This window comes from Emydura macquarii, unplaced genomic scaffold (assembly GCF_026122565.2).
Source record: "Emydura macquarii macquarii isolate MOO-44397 ecotype Brisbane River unplaced genomic scaffold, CSIRO-AGI_Emac_v2 contig_18, whole genome shotgun sequence".
Taxonomy (NCBI): domain Eukaryota; kingdom Metazoa; phylum Chordata; order Testudines; family Chelidae; genus Emydura; species Emydura macquarii.
The window spans coordinates 2,037,540-2,061,881 of record NW_027130155.1 but is presented as its reverse complement, the minus strand read 5'-3'; the positions used below and the strand labels follow the sequence as shown (position 1 = coordinate 2,061,881).

Genomic DNA, 24,342 nt, shown 5'->3' with positions numbered 1-24,342 from the left:
CTACTGCAAACTCCATGGTTCAGCTCTGAAACGGTTATTCTGTAATAGAACAATAAAAACTGTTAACTGGGATATTTCAGAAGAAAGTTGGTCTGTATTGAGCAATAAATTCTGAGAAATACAACTATCTGGTTTCTAAAGATGTGTGGGCTAAGAGAGGAAACAGACAGAAATATCTGGTAAAATGCCTAAAAAATGTGCCACTCTCCTGACACATGGGCCTGGTCTGATCTGATCCTTGATCTGTTCTGTAATTAAGCTACATGCATGCATGGAACATCTTCACTTTGATTCAAGAGAAGTTAGCTGATCCCACGTTATCCGTATGTGATGCTGTAAAACAAATCCTCACATGTAATTCTGTAAATTAAATGACGTAACCATGCCCACTGTAAATGTAAATGAAATAGTAAATATAAGGTCTCATCTCCAACCTATTACTATCAGTAGCCTTTTCTCAGTTATCATCCTTTAATCAGTTGGCAGACCCGTAATCCCAGGAGCCTATTGTTAGGATCCAAGAAGGCTATAGAAATGACACAGTAGGATACAAAGTGATGAATACTTTATCCAGCTGAAACTGCAATGGCATTTAGGTAGACAGAATTTAATTACCCGGTGAGAATTTGTCTAGAAATCAGAGCTAAAAAGTAAGAAACCCTGATCTTCAAAAGAACTGTGATTTAATGTATAATGAGGCTTTGTATCTCCAGAATCTTAGTTTTTAGCATTGTTCAATAGCTAGCACCTCCAGAAATTACTAAAAAAAGAGTGTTGTTTATTGAATAACTAACACATTTATCTGCACTAAAGGAAGACCACCCAATAAATTGCCCCATAGTATCTATCTACTCACATGGTCTTCATCATTGTAGTTCTGAGTGCCTCACATGACACCTGTAAGGTACGGAAGCATTATTATCCAGATGCAGATCTGAGTCACAGTGTAGATTAAGTGACTTGCCTGAAGCCCTACCGGCAGTCTGTGGGCAAGAAATTGAACCCATGGCTCCAAACTCTCTGACTATGATAATTTCTCCATATTGATATCTGGCACCTATGATGACTTGCAAGAAGTATGTTTTCAATGCAGTACTAGGCAGAACATTGAGAAGAGATGTAGAAATGATCCTGTAAACTTAACCTGAGTTGATGAACCAGAAGAATCTACTTAGCATGAGACAGATGGACCCATAAAACCAATCATAACCAGACTTTGCTTTGTTTTTTCCCATTTTCATTACATTTTATACACTGAAGACCAAGCTCAGCATAAAGCCATGATTCACTGCTACCCTAAAGTCTATATATGGGCTGAGGAGATAAAACTTCACAGAAGCAAAGGAACAGATCCTTTGGTGTGATGTAGCCACTTTGTGCCTCACTGACAATGTACTGTGACTGCAAAACCTGTCTGAACAGCCCTGTGATTCTGCAGAGGCATATAGCCAGTGTAGGCAATCCTATCCTTCCATGCTACCAGTGTTGGTGGGAAAGGGAGAATGGTTAGAGAGAAGTGGGTTTGATGGGATGTCCCTTCAGTCTCTTACTCTGGCTATGTTTTTCATTTCCTTATGGGATATTACAGGCTGCCACAAGTTAGCGTACAACTCAGGGATGATGCAGTTTACAGTAGCACCATGCCCAAAGCAATTGAGATCAGAGCTTTATGCTACCTTTGCATACCATCCCTTACTTAAATTCTGAGTATTTTGGCCTTGTCATAGAATCTGGCCTAAAATATATATATATATGAACAAATGAGCATGACTAAAATGATAAACTTGATGAGGTCCACTTGGTTAAGTTAACGTCCGTTTGGTTTTATGTTGCAGTGCTGTCGTGAAAACAGCCATGGCGCTGTGGAATGAAAGTAACCCCTCATATTTACTTTCTGATGCTAATCTAGTAAGCACGCCGCATAGTAACACCACAGCATCCACTAAGCCCTGTTCTCAAATTGCTGCTATCCATGGTCTCTGCCCCTTCCCTCCTCAATCCCCATGCTCAGCCAAACCGCTTCCTTGATTTGTGTTAATAGGCTCTATGATTTTGCCAGCAGCACAGCACCGGGCTGGTACTGAAATGATCTTGATGGCTGATATGTTTGGAAATCACAGAAATTTCAAGCTATATCAGCCACCACAACAGAAGTCTATCTTTTTTTTTTCATACTGTGAGAATGGTGACATTGCTGTCAATGCACGCAAATGAAATCCATGCCCAATGGGCCCTAACAAGACAAACCTTTCAGATGAAAAGAGCACTTCAAACTGATAAATCTATTGTGCTGAATTCCATGGAGCTTAGGATTCTGCTTTTTGACTGACTATATAAATTAGATATGTAAACCCTACCTCAGCCATGGATCAGAATTCAGTTGTTGGGCATTTATGGGGGAAGGGAAATCACTATGGGGGAGGGAAACAGCTCTGGTGGCTGCTGTTGTTTTGTATTACTGTAGTGCTTACAGTCCTTAGCCAGGGGACCACATTGTCTCTCACTCCCTCCTATAACCCAACCATGCTCCTTCTGTCTAACCTGCTTTCAAACTCCCTACTACAGAACCCTCCAGTCACATAGATCAAGCCCCTTGCCAGAGCAGTCTGGGTCGAGGTCTACTCCCTTCCAAAACCCTCTTCCATTAAGTACCCAAATCCCACCTCTCATTTGTCGACCCTAGAAAACTACACAAATAATGTAGCTTTTGCTTTTTTTGCCAATGTAACCCAAACACAGATGAGAGAGGAAAATGTTTCTGTTTCCATTTATTGTTACTGCAGGTCTCAAAGTGAGTTGACTCCGATTTGCCTAACATAAAAAGTGCATACTTTACAAGTTAAACAAACAAATCATCATTTTTTAATTCTCTTACCTTTTCTTTGCATGTAGACGTTTGAAATGAATGACATTTGTCCTGCACCTTTCCCTTTGCATGACACACACAGGTAGTAACATGCTTCACTCTGTTGTTGCACTATACCTACAAAGGGAAATGTAAACAAAGGAAATGTAAGGTTTTATTTTAATGTGTTTTTAACACAGGGGGAAAAAATACCCCATTATGATCTGACAACGAAAGGGATTCCCCATATGGGAGAATAACATAGTCCTGCCTAAGGCCATGTGTAGTACCAGTAACTGGTGCTAAGTGGGATATGCCAAAGTGAGGTTTTTGTTTTGTGTAGTTGTGCATAAACTTTTTCACCAATACATTTCTCTCACTTTTCCCAAGCTCTAAATCCCAATCTATATAATGATAATTCAAAGACCCAGTTTTTTTACCCAGATCAGCTTGAGAAATACACTTCCGACTTGAAATATCACACAGACATATTTGGGAATTTGGGTGTGTGAAAAGAAGACAGGGCTGTATAAAACAAAATATGCTTGCTCATTCTCACAAGTCATGGCCAGATACATTGTCTATACTGGGAAGATGCATCATGTTAGAAAACATCTTAACTGACATGATTAAACTAGTACGATGTTACACAATTTTGTCTTTATGGTAGGTCGGATATAGAGGAGGCCACGCAGTCTGGTTCCACCTGCAAACTGCTCTCTCAGGCCAAGAACAACGTAGATAGGAAATGGCTCATATATGTGGGCGGTGTGTTAGAGGGGCTCATTTCGGTCAGGAAAGGGAGCGGCAGAAGGAGCATAAGTGGAGGAGGAAGTGCAGCTCCTGCTGGAGCAAAAGAAAGGTAGGGAGGACTGAAAGCAAGCTTGTTCATCTTCAGCCTCTCAGTAAAGAGCAGTGATGAGGAGAAGGCTGGCCTTTGATGCTCTAGCAGGGGGTTGGTTTAAGGGGATACTCTACACCACAATGTAACACAATATCCTTTGTCCACTTTTTGGTTCTCTGCCTCTTGCCTTCAGGACTGTGAAACCAATGGAGACAAGGTGGCTGATAGAGTAGAGCTGCTCTTGTCTTTCCTCTCTGGCTCTGCAGGCCATGTGGTGGTAGCACTCCCTTGCAGAGTTGGAGATTTAAGATTAAGGGTTGATTCTGATCTCTCATCAGTTCTGTGCCCATGGCATCTCACTGACTTCAGTGGACTTGTTCCTGATTTACCTCAGTGTGTGACCAGAATCAGCCCCTATGTGTTTATAATGCTTCAGAAATTAATTCTAGAGTACCAAAAGGGTGTATCAGATATTTAAGCTGTGGAAGTCATGATCTAGCACAATGTATCCAGTGTTCCAGCCCAAAAGAGTTACCAAAAGCCTTGTCTGTTGGGGGGAGTTGCAGATCAGCTAACAAGAACACATACTAGTGCACTTCGCAACTCCCTATTGGCAATTGTGCTGCACACAACTGCACCCCCTGAGGCAATTAGTGCTGGAGTACGCAGACCTCCTGGACACAGCCCTACAGGGTAGGAAAGATGAACCTGTTTTCTGAGGTCATGAAAGGACCTGTTGGGAGGGGAGGATCTGCTCACCACTGCATGAGAGCTCCTTTCCCTAATCATGAGCGTGCCTGGGCACCTACTGCCTGTGGTTGTATTGGAAGAAAAGTACTCTTTGGACTAAGAGCCTCTTCTCATTTTCTCCTTGGCTGTCAGTCATGGAGCTGTTAGCTAGGAAGTAGAGGTGTCCTCCATACATACAGCCATGTCTGGAAAAGTAATTTTCCTTGGTTTTCTGAATGTAGACAACTCCTCAAACCCCTGTCCCCAATGTATGTGTATTGGCATATCTGAGGCATAATTTCTTTGAGCTCCTTTGACACACCACAGTCAGGAGCCCATGAGACCTCGTGTTCATAGCATAATTCCTGCACTGCATAGCCCAGGAGGCTTGTGGCACTTCTGAAGTCTAGCAGCCACCAAGACTGCCTTTCTTTTGGATGAGACTCTAACCAAAGATACATTTGCAGTGTTCTAGATTTTCAGTGTTTCGTTAGGGCTACATTTTGACTAGCCCTAATATAGCTGTGCAGAGTAATTAGGAGCCCGTCTCACCCTTTTTCCCTCCATTCACTGCACGGTGGCCCTTTAAGTTTCCTTGCATCACGGCTCTGGAAACTCTGTGGCATGCAGCAAAATGGCAAGGTTAGCAGACCTTTGGGTCCACATCCATAACCGCCAATAGAAGTGGGCTGGTGCACAGTGAGAGTAGTAAGCTGCATCCTTTTTAGGGTTGCACTAAAGTTATTTCCACACATAATCAAGATGTGAGTGAATCACCATTTCTTTCAGTTGCTGCTTCTGTGGCAGTACAGCTGCATAATGCACTTTACAAAGGGTGAACCTAAAAGGCTCAAGCTAGCCCTTATAATTAAACAAATTAAACTAAACCCATAGCTAAGTAAAGAAATTGACCAGAGTAAGAATGCATAAAAAGTATATTAAACTCTGTTTAAAAACACAAACTAATTTCCCTTGAAAGTTACATAAAATATTAGTCAGACATGGATTTAACTCAGCAAGACTAGCTAGCAAGAGAGAGAAGTGTCTGTCAACTGACATCATTATGATCCTTTTCTTTTTTGGTTCAGTGTTCCTTTTATTTATAAATAATTAAACAACTAAAACCAGTTCAATTTGTTTTCACAATCCATAGTTATCCATCTTGGTTTTTTTTTTTTTAAGCTTGTTATTACAGCTGTGGATCATAGTGCAGTGCTTGTAAAATAAATCTGTTATCATAGCTTGCATATAATTAGGTCTAAATCTATGTGGTTTATTTTCAGTATCAGGATGTACATTAGACATCAAAAACACTTAAGATGCTGACTATGACTGCACTTTCTGACTGTCATTTTCTGAGCCTAAGCAACAAATATTTAATGTGACAGCAACATTAAAATACAACTCAGCTGATAAAGAAACATGTCCTGCAATTTGCATTGTATGATGCAATGATGAGCCTTACATGCTAACGATGATGCAGCTTCTCTGGTTCAGAAAACCTTTGTTGTTGAGACATAGAGATCCTAAGGATGCGTCATGCTGGCAAAGAAAGAACAAATATTTCTAAATACTAATGTAAATAAACTACTTACATTAGCTTGGATTGCAATAAAAACAGGCATGAAAGAAGACCTTTTTCCAAAGGCTCATCTGATGTCATACAAGGCTTCTGGATCTCATGTTAAGCTAAATGTACAGAACAGTTTCCATGAATATGCTGCTCTTATGAGTACACAGGAATACTTGCATTTTCTAATTTCCTGTTTGTGGGTGTCTGCATACAGTCCAAGACACCAGAAGAGAAGAAATAAGCTTTTAAAACCAAAAGTAATCCCAGTGGGGAAAGCCCTTTCAGCCCCATTTGTAAATACCACATTACCCTTGCTTCAGTCCTTGCTTGTCAGCTCCAATAAAGGGATGTTGGCATCCAAAGCACTCAAACTTTCCACTTTTCTGGGGCTTTTCAACAGTTTTGAATAAGTCTATTTGGCTTCAGTGGTGGGTTGAAGGATCTATTAGAGTCATAAGAATTATATTGTGAAAGTAAAATGATAGGGGCCTGATCTTAAGAGGTGCTGAGCACCCCTTCTCCCAACAGACATTTTGCTCTATTTATAAACCCCCCAACTCAACATTTCACATTCTTTGCTAATTGTTTCACGCTCTTCCTGTTCCATGATATACATTCTACATTTGACTTTATTTTCCTTTTTCTTTGCAGGCTGAGAACTATGTTAGGATTCCTGAAAGATTCTTGAGAGTGCTGCTTGCACTTGATCACTCCCCCAGATGTAAGTACAGAGTTCTGCAGTGACTACAGAATAGTGGGAACCATGGTGAAGGTAAATATTGCATTATGTGGTATCTGCAGTCCAGAAATGGACCTAAACACCAAACTTTGGATCTAGATTTAAGCTCCTCTAAAGTTCAGGCTGATTTGGATCTGGGGAATTCATTTAGGCCTACCTCTACTGATAACATTTGGAAAATAAATTGTGGTAGACTTGGGTCAAGAGCTTTCTTTAAAATATGTATATGTATTCATCATATTAGCAACCTCCTGAATATAACTATCATCATTTTAGGATATCTGTCCTCTGGGGAAGTTCATTGTGCTGATTGTCATTTCTTCCTCTGGAAGGTAAAATATCTCCTACCCCAGTTGGATATGGATTATTGTCCACAATGATGATGATGCATTTTTTTAAATAAAGCATTTTTCCTTTCCTGCACCATGCTAAGGTGTTCCAGGTGCTTCATAGACAAGTAGAACTTGGTAGGCAGCATTCAGTCCAAGCATCAACTTAAAAAACAAATGTGCATAATAAGTGCTGCAAAAACAGCATCATGGAGAGCCTGTATTCTGGCTGCCCATGGACGAACGCTTAACTCCAAGGGCAAATTATTCTTACTGGGGCAAAAGTGACCTGTCGAGATATGGGAGAGCTGGATCATACATTCACAAATGCACTATGACTCAACAGCAGGCTCCTTGCTGAAATATCCCTTCTGTGTCTATGCCATGGGGAGATAGTGGAGGGTGAATTCTGCAGGTTTGGGGGAGTCATGAGTGCTGCTTAGCAGTTACACCCTGTGCTCATCCTCCTGATGCTAATGATTTTAAGACATAAACCTGGCAACCAAGGAGACTGATACTTTGTCATATGTGTATATTGAGAAAATGCAACATCCAATCCAGCACTCATTAAAGTCAACTGGAGCCTTGCCATTGACTTCAATGGATGTTGGTTTAGGCCAGAGATTCTGAGCCCATTGGTCGCTTGTGTCCCAATCAGTACACAGCTGTAGCGCATGTGACATCATCAGGGTCATACATGTCATATATATATGGTGTGGATGCGGCACACAAACTAGAGAGCTGCATATGTGGCCCACAATAGTAAATAGGTTGAGAACCACTGGTTTAGGCCCATAGTTGGCAAACTTGGAAAAATTAGCATAATCAGGAAGAGTATAAAGAAAACACAGCCTCACTTTTTCTTTACATTCTCCCTAATTTAAGCACAGGGCTGACTAAGAGCTTTGTCTACATTTAAAAGACTGCAGCAGCACAGCCACTGTAGCGCTTCAGTGAAGACACTACCTACACTGACAGGAGGGCTTCTCTCATCAGCTAAGTTAATCCACCTCCCTGAGAGGTGGTTGCTATGTCAATGGGAGAAACCCTCCAGCTGACATAGCGCTGTCTACGCTGGGAGTAAGGTTGGTATAACTGCATCACTCAGGAGTGTGAAAAATACTGATATAAGTTGTTAGTGTATTGCAAGCCTGATTTTGACAATTGTAAGACTCATTTAACTAAGGGTACAATTCATCCCAGGTCAGAAGAAGGCTTATTTAAACCTATGGCGTGAAATGTCCTCACAAGATCTACATGGTCCTAATAAAGCCCTATTTTAATTTAAGTTGGACATAGGTGGCATATAGGCCCAGTGCTGACCTTTTATCTGGGATGAATTTCACGTTTAACGCAGGGTTTGTGGTTTTTAGATCCTTGTGTACCCCTTCTGCCCTGGGATGAATTTCAGCCTGTAGTACAGTTTCTGACACAGTGTAGTGGACAGTGTGGGAAAGCCTGGAGAACTACATACCCAGCCATCCTCTTCTTCCCCCCATACAAGGCCTGCAAATGAAAAAGCACTAAGCTTTTTAAAATCTGCCTGGTACCTAGCAGTTGTTTTTACAGATTAGAGATAAGGAACATTGAAAAGCAAATTCTGTTAGGTACCCTGGATTTTATTGTAAAGCACTTGAGGTAACCGGGTTATGAAAAGTATTATAGAAGTGTTTTATACCACTATTAGTCTTCAGAATTAGTTTCGTGCTGCCCTGAAAAATGTAAGTGTGAACATGAATGAATTCATTCCTTTTTGTTTATTGCCACTGCAATACCTAGATCTAGCTGGCTTGCCTAGCTGAGCCTCATAAGTTGCATTTTGTGGTTTCAAATTGTCATTGAGGTCACTCACTGATTACTCAAATACACTGGCCTGAAGGTATTTATGTGATCACTGCAGTCGGCAGAAAAGCTGCCCTTCGGAACAAGGAAAATATATCCCTGCTCTTGATGGCTTCAGTCTCTGAAATGGGGGCTGACCTGACAGCTGCTTGTCCTCAGGGAGAAATAAAGGAAAATGGTGAAACACATGCTATTTCCATGAATTTCCACTCATCTGCTGTTCGAAAATTCAGCTGAGACATTGACAATAAAGGTTATACTTCTGGTGTCACAATGGAAAGGAAAGGAACTTTAACATGTATCATACTTATCTTCAGTGTACTTAACAGAATACACTTCACAGGGCATGTAATGTGCAGAAGTGCTGTAACTCAGAGAGATGTCTCCACAAAAAATATCAGTGGATGTTTGTCTGAATGCATATTTACAGCATCTACTTTACATGTGGTTTATATTTAGATGGCAATCCAGATATCACTTTGCATAAAGTTCTGGCTTTTTGAACTGTCCATATCAATTGTCTTTAATCAAATATCACATTTTTAGATTTTTATAGATGCACTAAGAGGGAAGATTATTTTAGAAATTATTCAAAAGAATGCCATCCAAAAAGACATATGATCCAAATGCTAATGAAAACTTTCTTTTCATTTAAAAAAAATACACAGAAAAATAGAAAGATCCTTGTAACTGAATTTACTGCAAAAAACCCTATTTGTCTGTCTTGTATAGGAAATCAAAGTTATGCTGCATCTTTTTTTAATTTTAGCAATATACACAAACCAAATGTATTTATTAAATCAATGTTTAGTCAGTTTTACAAGGAAGTTTAATTTAGAAACAGACATAAAAATTTCCAAAGTAATGATACACATCTCTTTTGGACAAATGTTATTTCAGGGATTTACGATAATTTCTTTTCTCAAAGAAAAGCTAAGCTAATTGAAACAAATTTTGTTCTTTATATTAATGCCATTTGAATACAGTACGCACTGCCAGTTATAAAGTGACATTGAAAGCTGATGCTGTTCTCCACAACACCATGGTTTCTCAGTCTTATGTACTTTTTAATTTCCTCTGTGGAAAATCTGTTCTTCATAAAAGGACTGCTCAAGAAAATGTGGAAAAAGTTGATTCATTCCATATTTACATTCTTGCTAGTATCTGGAAATGAACCAGTTACCAATGGGAGCCAAAAAAGAAGTTAGAAAAGTCATTTAGAAAACTCATCTTCCTACAGGCAGTGTTTCAGAAGTGTCCTGGGAAAGATCTGCTCTGATAGCAAACACCTTTCATCTTAATAAGATTTTGTATTTTCAACCCCACAGCAAGTGTAACTTACTCATTCTGTTTCTTTTGACCAAAGCTTCCCTTCAACTAAGCACAAGGATAAGGGTGGACCAGAAACAACAACCCTAGTTTTTGGGGAAGTTCAGATCCAAATACAAGCGTGTTGCCTATTCAGAATAGGCTGAAGCACAAACTCAAGTGTGACCACCCCTGATCTCTGGGCAAGTTTGGGTGAAATCCTGGTCACATTGAAGTCCATGGCAAATTCCCACTGACTTCAGTTGGTACATTATTTGATCCTCCATAAGCCCCATTTATAATAAACCAAATAAACTCCAACCAAATGTAGTGATCTGGCATAGTGCAAACCCTGATTAAGTATACAGAGAAAAAGATAATGGCCAAGATTTTTTTTAAAAACAGGAGCTTAGGATATGTGAACACTGATGATAACCTGTGGGACACCAACTCTCAGAGCCCAGGTCAGCTGACTCGGGCTCAGGCTCCAGGGCTAAAAATAGAAGTGTAGATGTCCCAGCTCGGGCTGGAGCCTGGGGTCTGAGACCATCCCCCTCACAAGGTCTCAGAGCTTGGCCTCCAGCCTGAGCTGGAACATCTACACTGCAGTTCTATAGCCTCACAAGCCTGAGTCAGCTGACTCCAGCCAGCTAGGCCAGGCCACAAAGTCTTCTATTGCAGTGTAGACATACCATTAGTGTTATGCTTCTGTGTCCATATGTAGGCATATAAATAAGTGGTCCGAGTTTCAGAATTGCTGAGCACCCAGTAGCTTCCTATTGAACTCAGATAAGAATCCTACTATTAGGCATCCACTGGGAATTGGTGACAGAGGATGGATCACTTGATGATTACCTGTTCTGTTTGTTCCCTCTGAAGCACCTGGCATTGACCACCGTCGGAAGACAGGATACTGGGCTAGATGGACCATTAGTCTGACACAGTATGGCCGTTCTAATGTTGTGTTCTTATGTTCATTTTTTAAAATTGTGGTCTGAGTAATTAGTTACAAAAGAGACAGATTCTTGTCTCATGTACATTAGTGTCATGCCAGAGTTACTCCTGTTTTATCAAATGCAAATGAAATAACAGCCAGACCTTCTTGCCCTTTTGCTTTTTTTGTCCTCAATGAAATTTGGCATTGTTTTAGAATATATTCTTCACACTTGAATATAGTGATGGAAATCTATCCACTTACAGGTACTATATAACTGTCTTAAAAGAGCTGATCTGCTAATCCAATTTACAATTTCAGATTTCAAATGCTGACAAAAATGAATGCAAATCAATGATGCTACTTAGTACAGGAAAATCCTACATGAAGAGTTTGCCATTTACAGCGCACACTGCTATATTTGCCATTCTACAGCCTCTTAACCATTTAACATTTTAATTTATAATAGCTAAGGGAAAAATAAAAACATGGGAATTGCATTGCACTCAGTCTTTCTTTTGAATGACAAGCATTAAAAATATGTTATACAGACTAATCTCTTTTTTTTCCTTTCCTCTTTTGATATATCTGTGCCACATACAGTATGTCTGCATTGCCTTTTTGCCTTATTCCAGTGATCAACCATTTCCATCAAAATCCTATCTTTCAACTCAATACATATAGTACGTCTGATATCAGAGGCATAATTCTGTATGTCACTTATCTATATTGTTCTTCAGATATGTACTGTATGTTGAAAAGTTCCACCATCTTTCCTCTTTACATCTTGACATGTATACGTGTTTCCAGCAGTTATCCTTGAGATGCTGCCAAACCATCCCAAAATACATGCTCCTTTCCCAGAATTGTCACATTGACAACACTTTCAAGAATGAATGTGAGAACTTAATGGATACCCACAGCTCTGAGTATTTAATGCTTTTTTCCTTTTGTGGGTGTGTCTGCTAACTGCTATTTGAGTGGTACTCTTACTTTTGAAGCATTCATAATATCTTCATCACACATCTTTGGCTCATATATTTCTGTGTAATGATTATAAATATGCTTTATATATTCAGTTTCAGGGTAATTCCCATGGCCCTGCTGGAATTCTTGCATAAAGCTCTTCTAAATTAATAAGTTTAATTTCCTTATTCTGACTTGCAAATTAAACAGTCGCAGTATAAACAAACTCCACCAACACTGTAACAGAGAGAGGGTGTGATGGAGGGAGCTGAATTTGCAAGAGAGTCATTAACAGCCACATTTTAAAAAATGGCCACTGATTTTGGGTGTCTGTTTTCAGGTTCCCAGTCTGAAACAACCACAAGTGGTAACCAGAACTGAGGTGGCTTTCGTAAGCTTTGGTCACTATTGAAAACGTTGGCCTAAAAGGCTGTTGTTTTCAGACATGCTAACTGCTCTGCCACCTACTTCCAATGTTACATTGACGGCGCCTTCGACATTACTGAACCAGATCCCAGAGCTAGCTGTTTGGCCTTGGGGTCAGCTCAGAGCTGGGCAGGCCAGGGATACAAAAATGGCTGGAAACCTTATTTACAAATCCTTTGATGCTCAAGCCACCAGATACTAGTCCAGAACCAAGGAGCAACTTGGAATACCTTGAGGCTGCTCTAAGCCACCTGTCAGTGGTCCCCGAGTGGTCCTCTGTCATCCAGAAAATCAGTGGATCTCCAGGGTGCTCCAGCCACACTCCATTTCCCTGGTCACATGGGTGGGGGGATGCCTACATCACCTGAATATTCCCCGAATATACACCTGAATGGTCAGTTACACCAGCTTTAAGGCTGCTTTGAGGTACCTGAATAGCATAATGCAGTGTTAATGGGGCTGAGAATCTGGCCTTCTGTAAAAATGATAAGGTTTGAAGGCACAGTTTGTCAACACTAATATTGTATGTGGTTTTAAAGCCTTTATGAGTCAAGTTTTAGCTATTGGAAAAATATAAGAAATGTAGTGACTTTTGAAGATTTTTAAATAGTCTATTTAATATTCTCTGGGTCTCCTTTCCAGGTACTTACTGTCTTTGGGTTTCTAAGAAACTATGAAGTAGAACAAAAAATGATAAAAGTACAATATTGCCTTGATTTTACTTTGATGTAAATTAAAAAGTCCCTTTCAGTTGTGAGTAAGTACATATGAATTCATTCTGATTTGCAAGAGAAGAGAGCACTTCTCTAGAGGTACATAGTAAAAATAATAGTAAAAGGCTTAGTGTGTCACTTATTATCTTTAACTATTATGTTTAGTGGAATAACTCTCAAGAAGTGTTTAATAATGGATTAATTACAAAAATACATCTAGCATATACTACTTACTGTGCCCCTGTACTGTTTCTGTTTTAAACCAATAAAAAACAAACATTGTCATTATTATGCTTATAAATAATTTTTTTTAAATTCACTTGATGGTGGGTAATTTATGCATTTGGGTTTAATACAAACTTATATCATGCCAATATTGTAGTGTATCAACTCTAAGGTAAATTTCTGATTAGAACAATATGGGGTATGCATTAAGGAGAAAGGAAAGTCTATTCAGCAACTAAACAAGGCAAACCTATTTTGTTGTATAAATCATGGAGCTATGTGTTTATTCAATTAAATTAATCCTGAATAAATCCTTCTGTGTAAAGGTATTGAAATGTTATGTTGTGCAATAGGAAAGCAGCTATCTTTTCCTTCTCTTGATAGTGCTGGTCTGGTCTGCAATAGGAAAGAAGATGCTTTTTCATAAGACTGGGTTTAATAAAAACTCCATTTGGCTTCTGTGCTACTCAGTCCCACTGAGCCTACTGTATTTGTGAATGGGCTACTAAATCTGAATTTAAAGTAATATGTTTTAAAGTACCTCAAATTAAAATTGTTTGATATTCAACAGATATATCAGGCTGCCTATTACACATTCAGTTTGTAAATTCAGCCTTTTATACTCTTTATAGGGAGCAATGAAAGCAAAAGTATTTGGTTTGTGGTCTGCTATTAAATTAGCATTGATTTTTTTTTCCTACTGCCAGGCTAAGAAAATATCCACACTTAAAACTACGTTAACACTGCTTAAAAGTATGCACATTTACATTGAATTTAGTACAGGGGCTGTTTATCTTGCTATTTAAAATTAACTAAAAAATCAGTTGAAAAGGGATTTTCACGCTCATCTACAGAAAATCATAGTAACTTCACTATCTATTATAAAGAAATATCCAAGATGTCCTAAACATTATAAAAGATTTAGTGAAACACTGAATATGATGGCTTGAACCCGGCTGAGCTACAACCCATTGTTATGGCAGCAATTGCTTAGTTTAGTACAATTCTGCAAATGAAAGTACCATTTTAAAGCAGAACATTGACAAATGGAAACTCTCCTTTCTCATAAGGTTCTGCTGTTATCTTATAAAACAAATGGAACTATTTATGAGCATAAACATAAAGGCAGTGAGTTATATGGTAAATAAGCGGAGAGTAAAGAGCAGCTTAGTTGTGAATGAGATGTAACCACTTCAAATGGGAAATAAACCAAAGTGCTAATTGTATTGTGCAACACAAAATTTCCACAAAGCTTTGAAAAATGCAATGTATTGATCAGAGTCAGAACTGCTAATGAAAATCAGTGCTTCTTGTCCTATTGGTATGTATGCAGAAGCTTGCCAAGGCATGTTTGCAAATGTGAAAGAATAGCAGATATCTATTAACTTTCTAAAAAAAAAAAAAAAGGAAATAATATTTTTCTGGTGTGTAAACCTGACCAACATTGAAATCAGTGCTTTAGGGCCCTGTTCTGCCTTCAGATATACACGTGAGTTGTCATTGAAGATAGATTAATGTCAGAAAGGTTTCCTGATGGAAATACCCTAGTCATTTTGCAGACAAATATATTCTTGTCCTAAATTTCCACTGCCCTCCAAAGAGAGCACTTCATTTTAAAATATGGAAACATTTCCATTATTACTTCAGAAATTTGTTTTGGAACTTGGCGGGAATGTTGTAGAATTTCAATACCGATAATAAACTGGATTAGAGTATTCTTGGAAGGAATATTTCTGCTGTAAATTTAAGGATATATGTGCAAATGACCTGACCAGATTTAAGCAACTATACATATAGTTTTATGTTATTACCTGGAATGAAGCCCTTGTCCTCAAGACTTTATGCATCTTTCCAGACTGCTTGATAGACATGGGACACATTGTGGTGTCCTATTGTTATGGCCTAATGTCTTTAGGTTTTTTGGGGTCAGGAGCACCACCAGAATTTTCCTAAGAAGGGGACCCTGAGCTCTCCCCCTTCTGCTGTGCTATACCCAGTCCTGAGCTCTCACATGCTACCTCTGCACCCAGTCTTGTGCTGTCCTCTTGCACCCAGCTCCACATACACTCCCCTCCGACTGTCCTGCACCCAGCTCCAAGCTCTCCCCTCTGCACCCAGCCCGGTAGTCTGCCTGCCCCACACCCAAGCCTGATCTCTTACCAAGAGAGGTGGTCAGGTTAAGAGCACCATCCCCACCAGGGGCCAGGCAATTCTGGGAGCCCCAGATCTCTTCCTCCTCCGGCACCTCTGCTTCCCCAGAAAGCACCAAAAGCCTGGATCTAATTATCCCACACTCCTGGGGAGTGGAAGTTCCCAGTGCCCCCTGCTGTGCTTCTCCTTGGCAGTTTGCGGTATCCAGGGCCCATGGAAACTGGAAGGACTGCAGATTTGGGGGGCCAAGCAGGTGCATGGGATCATAGTGCCACTAAAATTTGGCCCAGACAGCCCTTCATCATGACTAAGGGGCACCTGGGCCAATTTTCCAGCTCACCTGAGCTCTTTCCTCCCCCAATTCCACCCATTTGGGGTTCCAAATTCTTCAGGTGGAACAATGTGTGCCATTCAACCCAAAATAGACTTTTCCATTCACCAACATTTTTTGGATTGTATGGATTCGGTTTGAACAGAACCATTTTTTCCCCCAGAACTGTCAACAAACTGAAAAATTAGTTATTCACCCAGCTTTAGCTATAAAACTCTAAGGTTGGTCACTGAGCCCTAATTAAAAAGTTATCCTGGTCTAAATAAAATTAATAGCTCTTAAAAACTATTTTATTCTTCCGGTTCAGTGAGTGAATTTGCATATGGACCTATTATTTTCTTACCTATTACATTACAGAAGCTTAGTCTTAGTGATTTTTTTTTATTTCAATTTCTGCTATTCCTGTATTCACAATTTCATTTGCACATTTTGATAAACCTAAATTTATTTCACAAGATTATAGTGCAGTTTTTTGGAACGATTTCTGTCCAGTCCTATCAAAGTCTTTGTGAGACAGGAACCTGGTAATTTGTAGGCTAATATGGTCTTTCAATATTGGGACTGACAGATGAAATGTTGTAATACTCTTGCAACATTTAATGAAAGGAGTAAAAAAAATTCTCAGATAAGCAAGTATGGCCATAATCCAGGTCACCAGATGTGGGCTTGCTGCACAAAAAATGCTTTACATAGTTTAGTTGCATTGTCTCCATATATCTTACAACTCAGTAAGGATATAGATTATAGGCAAGATTTATGGGTTGGGTTTTGTTTTCATTTTGATGTATTTATTATTAGACTATGAACTAAGTTACTCTAAAATGTCTCCAATGAAAATAGATGTACCATTTGTAGTAGTTATTGTATTTTACTATGAACCAGAATTACATATACTGATATCTCTGAAAAATTGAGAGGAAATCTGTGCAGTAGAGTGTAAAATATTTTCACTAAAAAGATTTTAAAATGTATCAAGTATTCACGTGATCTATCCTATGTTTATTTGGCTATATCTTGAGTCTGTTCCCTTGATGTTGAGATTGTACCAATGGTCAAAATAAGCAGAAAGGCTCATTCCAATTTAGATAAATTCCCAGTGTAAAATTTTACCACACTCCTCTTCAAATTATGCTAATTATTTATTTGAATGGTAAGACCTTGAAACTACTTGTTTAAATTTTGATGATGTTGGTGGTTGTTTGGATTTCTGAAAATTCAGGAATGAAAAGCTAAAGAAGGACAGTGAAGATAGTATGGGGATATGGCAAAATTTAAACATGTTGCATGTGCAAAATCTAGGATCTTTAGTCTGAGGCGGAGAAGAACTGGCGAAGATTTAAACAAAGTAAAGGGTAAAGTCTAATCAAGCCTCCATCTTTATGCTGTTCAGTAAAAGTTATTCCATGAGAACAAGGGACCATCAACGACTCCTGTCGTGGTCTTTGGGGGAGGGCCGGGACCCTGTTAGTTTGCCCCCAGTCAGGGCAGTTCTTTGACTCTGAACTTTGGCTGAGTCTAAAAGCGTGCCTCAGTGTCTTAGCTATGGTCGAGGAGGCAGCCTGAAGCAGGAATGTTGCCCCTTTGCTGTGCCACTAGGTCTTCCTGCCTCCCCCTCCTTCACTGCATTCTCTCCTTTAAAGTAGGCCTTGTTTCCTTGGGCACAGCTATAAGTGCCTGCCTCCATGATTGTGGGTGTGGTTGGGCTATTTACCTGCAGACAGGAAAGGCTCCCTCCCTCTCCTCCTAAGCTCAGTATGGAAGTTGTAGACCTCATTATAGGGACCCTGTGATGAACTTAAGGGCAGGTAAATTTAAAATGAATCAAAAGAAATAGGCATTGCTGATATGGGTCGTTTACGACAAATATGGACTCAGCGTAATCTTGGCACAACAACCAAGTTCAGGATCTGTTCAAGCTATATTCTTGCCGTACTGTTGCATGGTTGTGAAATGTGGACAGTATGTCACTCAGACTGGGCAAACCTATAGGCTTTCCACACAAAATGCCAGCATCGTATATTGGGCATAAAGTGGAATGACTTCATTTGCAGTGAAGATGCTTATGGTTGCTTTGATCGATAGACTACTGGGACCATTGCCCACAGACAGCATCTTATGCTTTTCGGACATGTCGCAAGAATGCCACAAGATATTCCAACAAAAGCTGTTTTCCGGGTGGCTTGTAACATCCGGGATAAAATTCCATCAACCAAGCAATGGAAGCAGCCCAGAGGCAGACCCCCCTATTACAAGGGTGCATCAAATCTGTTCCAGTGTTGGACTCTCAGCCTGTCAAGCCCTTGCGGCTGCACAAGAATGGACCTGATGACAAACGATCACTATGAGCTGACGATTTGGCTAAGCGTTGAAGAAGAGAGAAGAAATATTACTGCATGTAGCTATCCAGTGCAGTTCACTCCCACAGGTCAGAGGGGCAAAAGCTGTAGTTGGGTGGAAGGTTTTATGACTAATAATATTTGTAATAGTTATTATTTGTATTAAAGTAGCATTTGTGCCTCCTTGTGCTAGTCACTTTAGAAACCTATAACAAAGACAGTCCCTGCCTCCCAGGAGGCTATAATCTAGATGTTACGATGCAACAGGTGCACAGAATAAATAAATGAGATGGGGTGAGGGAAGGGTGAGGTAACAAAAAACAATTTTGACAGAAATATAGAAATCTTGTGTGACTGTTTGGCTGGAAGAGACTTTAGCTCCGACTCTGCTGTGAAAGACAGGTAAAATATTCAGACGTGCTGAAGTTACTTAGAAGTGTAAGTCCCACTGACTGTGATTTAAAAGGCTGTGAAGTGGTTCTTAATTGTATTTGTGGTATTCTGTCTGGGGAATTGGCAAAGTGGGAATGTATGCCAAGATCTGGAACCTTCTGAATCTTAGAGTGCCAAAGGCCAACGTGAGTATGCGCATGCTGAACCTTGAAGAGGGTAGAAGGAAGATGCTGTGGGCAACCTTTTTTCCCTCTCTCCTCTTTTGTCTTTAATAGTGTTTGTGAGAAAGAATGGGTTGTAAAATGAAGTGAGGAACTTGTACATTTCAGCAAATGTGGGGTTGGCAAAGTAAAGGTTTTTGTGTTAATGGGGTATATTGGTGCATTGCTGAAAGAGGGCAGAGATAAGTTTGCATAGGCAACCTCAACTAGGATTTCCTGGTTTTCAGAAAGTTGAGTTTTGCTCAGTTCAGAGTTCTGCAAGTGGAGGCCATACCATCAAGCAACCTTAACTCTGCAATAACATTTTTGCCATTGATTTTTCCTAGTTTTTTAATAGGAAAAATATGTTGTTGATAGGAGTTAGTCATTTAGGCAGTTGTGTGTATTGTCCCGCAATTTGCATACCAAGATTACTCAGCCTGTAATCAGCAATCACCATGTAATGGTGTACTCCTTGGTCTCCCACAAACTTCTGCAACCTTGTGATCCAGGAATCCCCCAGAATTCATATGTTGGCAACCTGGAAATGCATAAATTTCTTTTCCCTCAGTGGTCAGGTACTGTGCTGTCAGTTTCAAATCTCCACACCATGTCTTTGGAAACATCACATTAATCTGCCCCAAGATCAGGAATTAGTTACTTGGCTAATAAAATACAGATTTTCTCAATCGACCAGTCCAAGGCTTGCCTGCCACTTATCCTCATTGTGCAGCCTCTCTCCCTCTCCGTCTCTCATCCCCTCCCTCCAACCCCTTCCACACACAGAGTCCTCCAGCTACTCCCCGCCTGATATAAATTTTGGTTAGGCCAGCTAGTGACTCTTTACTGTGTTCACTGTAAACATCTCAATAAAATTAAAAAAAAACCATTTTATATCATAACAGAAACAACATGTAGCAATCAAGAGGAGAAGGCAAAGAGGCGTGAGCAGTGAAGCCTTGGGGAGAGGGCTGAGTGAGAGCAGCGCCCTCCTGGATCCCCCATGCCAGCTGGACTCTGCGCCACCATGCAGGAAGGGTGGGTGCCCTTTGCTTTCTGAGGGCACAACCTGGGCCCCACGCTGCATACCCTGTGGCGCTGGAGAGCGGTAGTTGTGGCACCAGGTCTGTCTCGGGCCAACTCCTCCCGTGGTGGCATGTGGAGGATGGGAGTGGAGCATGGGCGAGGCTTCAGGTGATGGGGCGGAGCCATGAAGGAAGGGCTGGTGCCCCTCCCCAGCCTTCCCAAAGGCAGGCATATGTGCTGCCCATGCTACCCTCCATGAACTTATCTTGCTTTTTTAACCCAGTTATACTTTTGGCCTTCACATCATCCCCTGTCAATGAGTTCACACGATGCACAGTCAACCTGTGGAAGAAATACTTCCTTTTTTTGTTTTAAACATGCTGTTTATTAATTTAATGCGGTGACCCCTGGTTCTTGTGTTATGTGACACTTCCCAATTCATTTTCTCCACACAATTCATGATTTTATAGACCTCTATCATGTTCCTTCTTAGTTGTCTCTTTTCTAAGATGAACAGTCCCAGTCTTTTTAATCTCTCCTCGTATGGAAGCTGTTCCAAACCTCTGATAATTTTAATTGCCCTTCGCTGCACATTTTCCAATTCTAATTCATATACCAGCTCCATACCCAAAGGGTCAAGATTTCCCCAAATTCTGGCTCACATGGAGGCCAGAGAGAGGGCCTTTCAGCTCCATACCCCAAAGGGCAAGCCCACCTAGAATCCAGCTCACATGATGGGCATAGGGAATCCAGCCCCTATAGAAAGCATGGCCTCCCATATTCTGGCATGCACATGGGGGCAATGACAGGTGCTCAGACTCCCCTCCTCCCCCTCCCCCCCCAAGATCTGGGCACCCTTGGGAGGGGAGAATAGGGAGCTGGCAGGTGCCCCTGCCCTTATTTTCCCCCAAGATCCATTTCCATTCACTCCCATATCCCCCTTCCCACTGTCCCATCCCTCCACTCCACTCCTACAACCCCCAAGCTTCCCTCACCTGAACCTCCACCCCTCCCCTTCCACTCATCCTCCTCCCCATAGGCCCTCTCCCCTTGCTGCAGCCCCAAACTGCTCTTCTCCTATTCCGCAAGCCCTAATTACCCATTCCCACCCAGGAAAATTTCACATAACTGATTTTTCCCCCAAAGTCTTTGGAGGTGCTTGGCGGTTGGGGTGCCCTGGCAAAGTTCTGTAGTGCAGGAAGATTGGGGTTCAGAGGGTTAAGGTGTATTTTCAGAGCTGGGGTGCAGAAGGATTGGGGTGCATTGGCAGTACTGTGGATTGCAGGAAGGTTGGAGTGTAATGGTAGGGCTGCAGGGTTTTTGGGGTGCACTGGCAGAGTCACAGATGCCATGCCTCCCTCCCTCAGCCCTTAACTCTTCTCACTTCCCTTACTGTCCATCCCCATTTATCCCATTTCCCATAACCCCCTTCCCCTGGTTGCAGCCTCCCACCTTCTCCCACTCCTCTGCTCCCTAATACCCTTCCCTTCCAGAAATCATTCACATGTCTAATTTTTTCCTCAAAATACTTTGATTACATTCCTCATAAGATAAAATTGTCACTCACAACTGTCGAATTGTAGCAACCTCCAGTCATTCAGTCCAAAAATCTTTTTGTCTTAGGTAGGGGCTTGTGATTAATTTATCCTTAGTTATGTTAGTGGAAGGGTGAGTCCAGAGCCATCAATCTGAACAAGGTCTGTGATTCTTCCTGTCATATTACCTGTCAGTTTAACACTACAAGGCAACAGAAGGAAATGAGTTTTTATGGGGCTTGTAACTTGGGAAGCCTTTGGTCAAATGACTCCAGATTTGGATCATTATTTGCTATCCTGCAAGAGATGCACCAAATTTCAAAGGAATCCAATTAACTGTATGGATTTTAGAGCACTTAGATTTTAAGCATACAAAATGGTGGGAATGTTGTGCCAGTGCACCCTTCGGAAAGTTGCTCTGTCATGTCTTTATTGACAGAGATCTGCAGATGGAAACTTAGATCCTGGTCTAAACTGCAGTAGTCATTCCCACTCTTTTTTATGGGAGCAAGACGTGGGTGACATATCAAAGCCATCTTAAAACTCTGGAGTGGTACCAATAGCACTGCCTTAGGAAGATTCCCCATATCAGATGGGAAGACGGTTGCACCAATGCCAGTGTTCTCTCTACAGCTAACATCACCAGTGTTGAGGAGACGATTATGAAACATCAACTTCACTGGGCTGGTCATTGTGTGTGGATGGCTGATTCTCGTCTTCCGAAGCAAGTCCTCTTTTCTCAACTTAGTTGTGGTAAGAGGACCTGCGGGGGACAGAGAAAACGCTACAAGGACACCCTGAAAGTATATCTTCAGAAGGGAGGCATTGATCCCACAAACTGGGAAGAGCTGGCTGACAATAGACTGCAATGGAGTCACATCATACATCAAGCCTTGGCTTCTTTTAAAGAGAATTGCTTGTTCAAGAGCCTGAGAAACGGCAGAGGAGGAAGGAAAGTGTACAGCATCCCAGCCAGCAGTTGTGCTCTCTCCAAGCAATCACCTGTCATGTGGAAAAATCATAGAGCACGAATTGGACTCTTCAGCCATCTTAAATCTCATTGATGACTTTCCCTCTGGCAGACATCATCCTGGTATCAAGGGATAGCTGATGATGGATTTTAGAGCACTTACAAGAGATGAATTTTTAAGCATGCAAAATGGTGGGAATGGAAACCCACTAGCTGTTTTTCTGTATTGGTGCATGCACAGTGTAAAAATGTATGCTTTCTTAAATTCCATTCTCAGTTTGGATCCCCCAAAGATTTCAGAAATGCCATACGCTACATTGGTCTCAATCTGTTGAGTTTTATCCATTTTGATCCATTTCACATCAAAAGTTTGATCTCTAGTTCTTGAACCCCACGTTTAAACGACTCCAAATTTGCATCACTGACCCTACTCTGCACCCTCCTGAGGCATGCCAAATTTCAAAGAAAGCTGACTAAGCATGTTGATTTTAGAGGACATAGAAAGGTCAACCTTTAAACAGAGGTCATGATGCAACCTTATCTATGGTGGCACTCCTGAAGTGTTGTTTTGGCCTCATGAACATAGGCTTTGATTTTAAATGTCTTTAGGTGACTAAGTGGAGATCTATACTCATCAATGGATGTTAAGTGCTTAGGTGCTTTTGCAAATATTACTAGGCACCTAAATACCTTTAAAAATCTGGCCTATAGTGTTGATAAATACTGCCTTTTTTAGAAATATATAGGCCTGATTTATTTTTAGAAGAGCTCAAAATACTAGCACATGGACCTCTATCTCTCTGATTGCATCCACAAGGGTCTATATGCCAGGACTTCAGCCAGCAATGAATCGCCCTTACAAAACTGAAAGCTAGATTGAAGTCCTTTTTAAAATCTGTCCCATAATCTTTTAATTTTGAGGGTAAGGTAGGGATTTTTTTAATAGAGATCTGATACCATAGCTCATAAGTGGAAGAAAAATATCACTGTTAACATGACCATCACTGGGAGTTGAGTATTTTAAGTATTACAAAAATGAGAGTCCTGTGCTCTTCTAACATGAGAGCTTTGCACTGGGCATGGGCTTTGTACTGGGTATATATACATTTATATATATACATATATATAAAGTTTTGGATAACTGGACATTCAGATAAACAGAAGTGGTATTAACTAACAGGGCTACATGGGGGAAACACTGTGGATTTGGATAACTGAAGTTGTACTGTACATATAAAATAGCAATTTTTCAGCTATAGAGTTATTGGAGATTGGAATGTATCTTGTACCGGATGAGGCTGTGTATAAATTTAGGACAGAGATCACAGATTTGGGTCCTCATAGCTTAAAATCAAAAGTGAGTGGGAGATTCGTTTGTTTTAAGAACTAGTTACTTGAACAAATCAAATCTTCACTGCTACATATCAGGTTCCAATGCAAAGTTTACCTTTAGAGTTAATGAGGTTAACTGGGAAAGCAACTGCACTGTTATAAAATAGCAATCTGTTCAATCAGCAATAGTATCAACTTCACATCTTAGTATCCATAAATGCATCACTGTCTTCATCCATAGCGCTGTTTGGCACAGAGTCAGTTTTTCACGCTGACATTTTATTGTTATATTTTTATAAAAATTAGCAGAACAATTCCAATTCTTCAAACATCACTCACTCAAGTGGCAGTTCCATCGCTCTAATCACTTGTCTGCTAAACCTGCATTTGGTCACTAATGCACTAAAACATTGCTAATGACATGGAGGTATGACAAGATAAGAACAGTCTCATAATGAATGACTCCACAGAAGCAAAGTGGCAAAAGTAATTATAGAATCACATGGACCATTGGCCCTGAATTGTCAGAGACATCAAATTTCATGTACTGCTAAAACAACATTGAGATAACCTTATGTTCTGTAGAAGTAGCAGT

At 40.5% G+C, this 24,342-nt stretch overlaps 1 long non-coding RNA gene across 1 annotated transcript in view; it reads left to right on the top strand.

The window, feature by feature from the left end:
- Positions 1-7,135, top strand: part of LOC137144584 (uncharacterized) — a 55,086-nt gene extending 47,951 nt beyond the window's left edge. Inside the window, exons 2-3 of the long non-coding RNA XR_010917510.1 lie at positions 6,643-6,712; positions 7,007-7,135. This is a non-coding gene — a long non-coding RNA (uncharacterized lncRNA). The remainder of the gene's footprint in view (positions 1-6,642; positions 6,713-7,006) is intronic.
- The last annotated feature ends 17,207 nt before the right edge of the window (positions 7,136-24,342 follow it).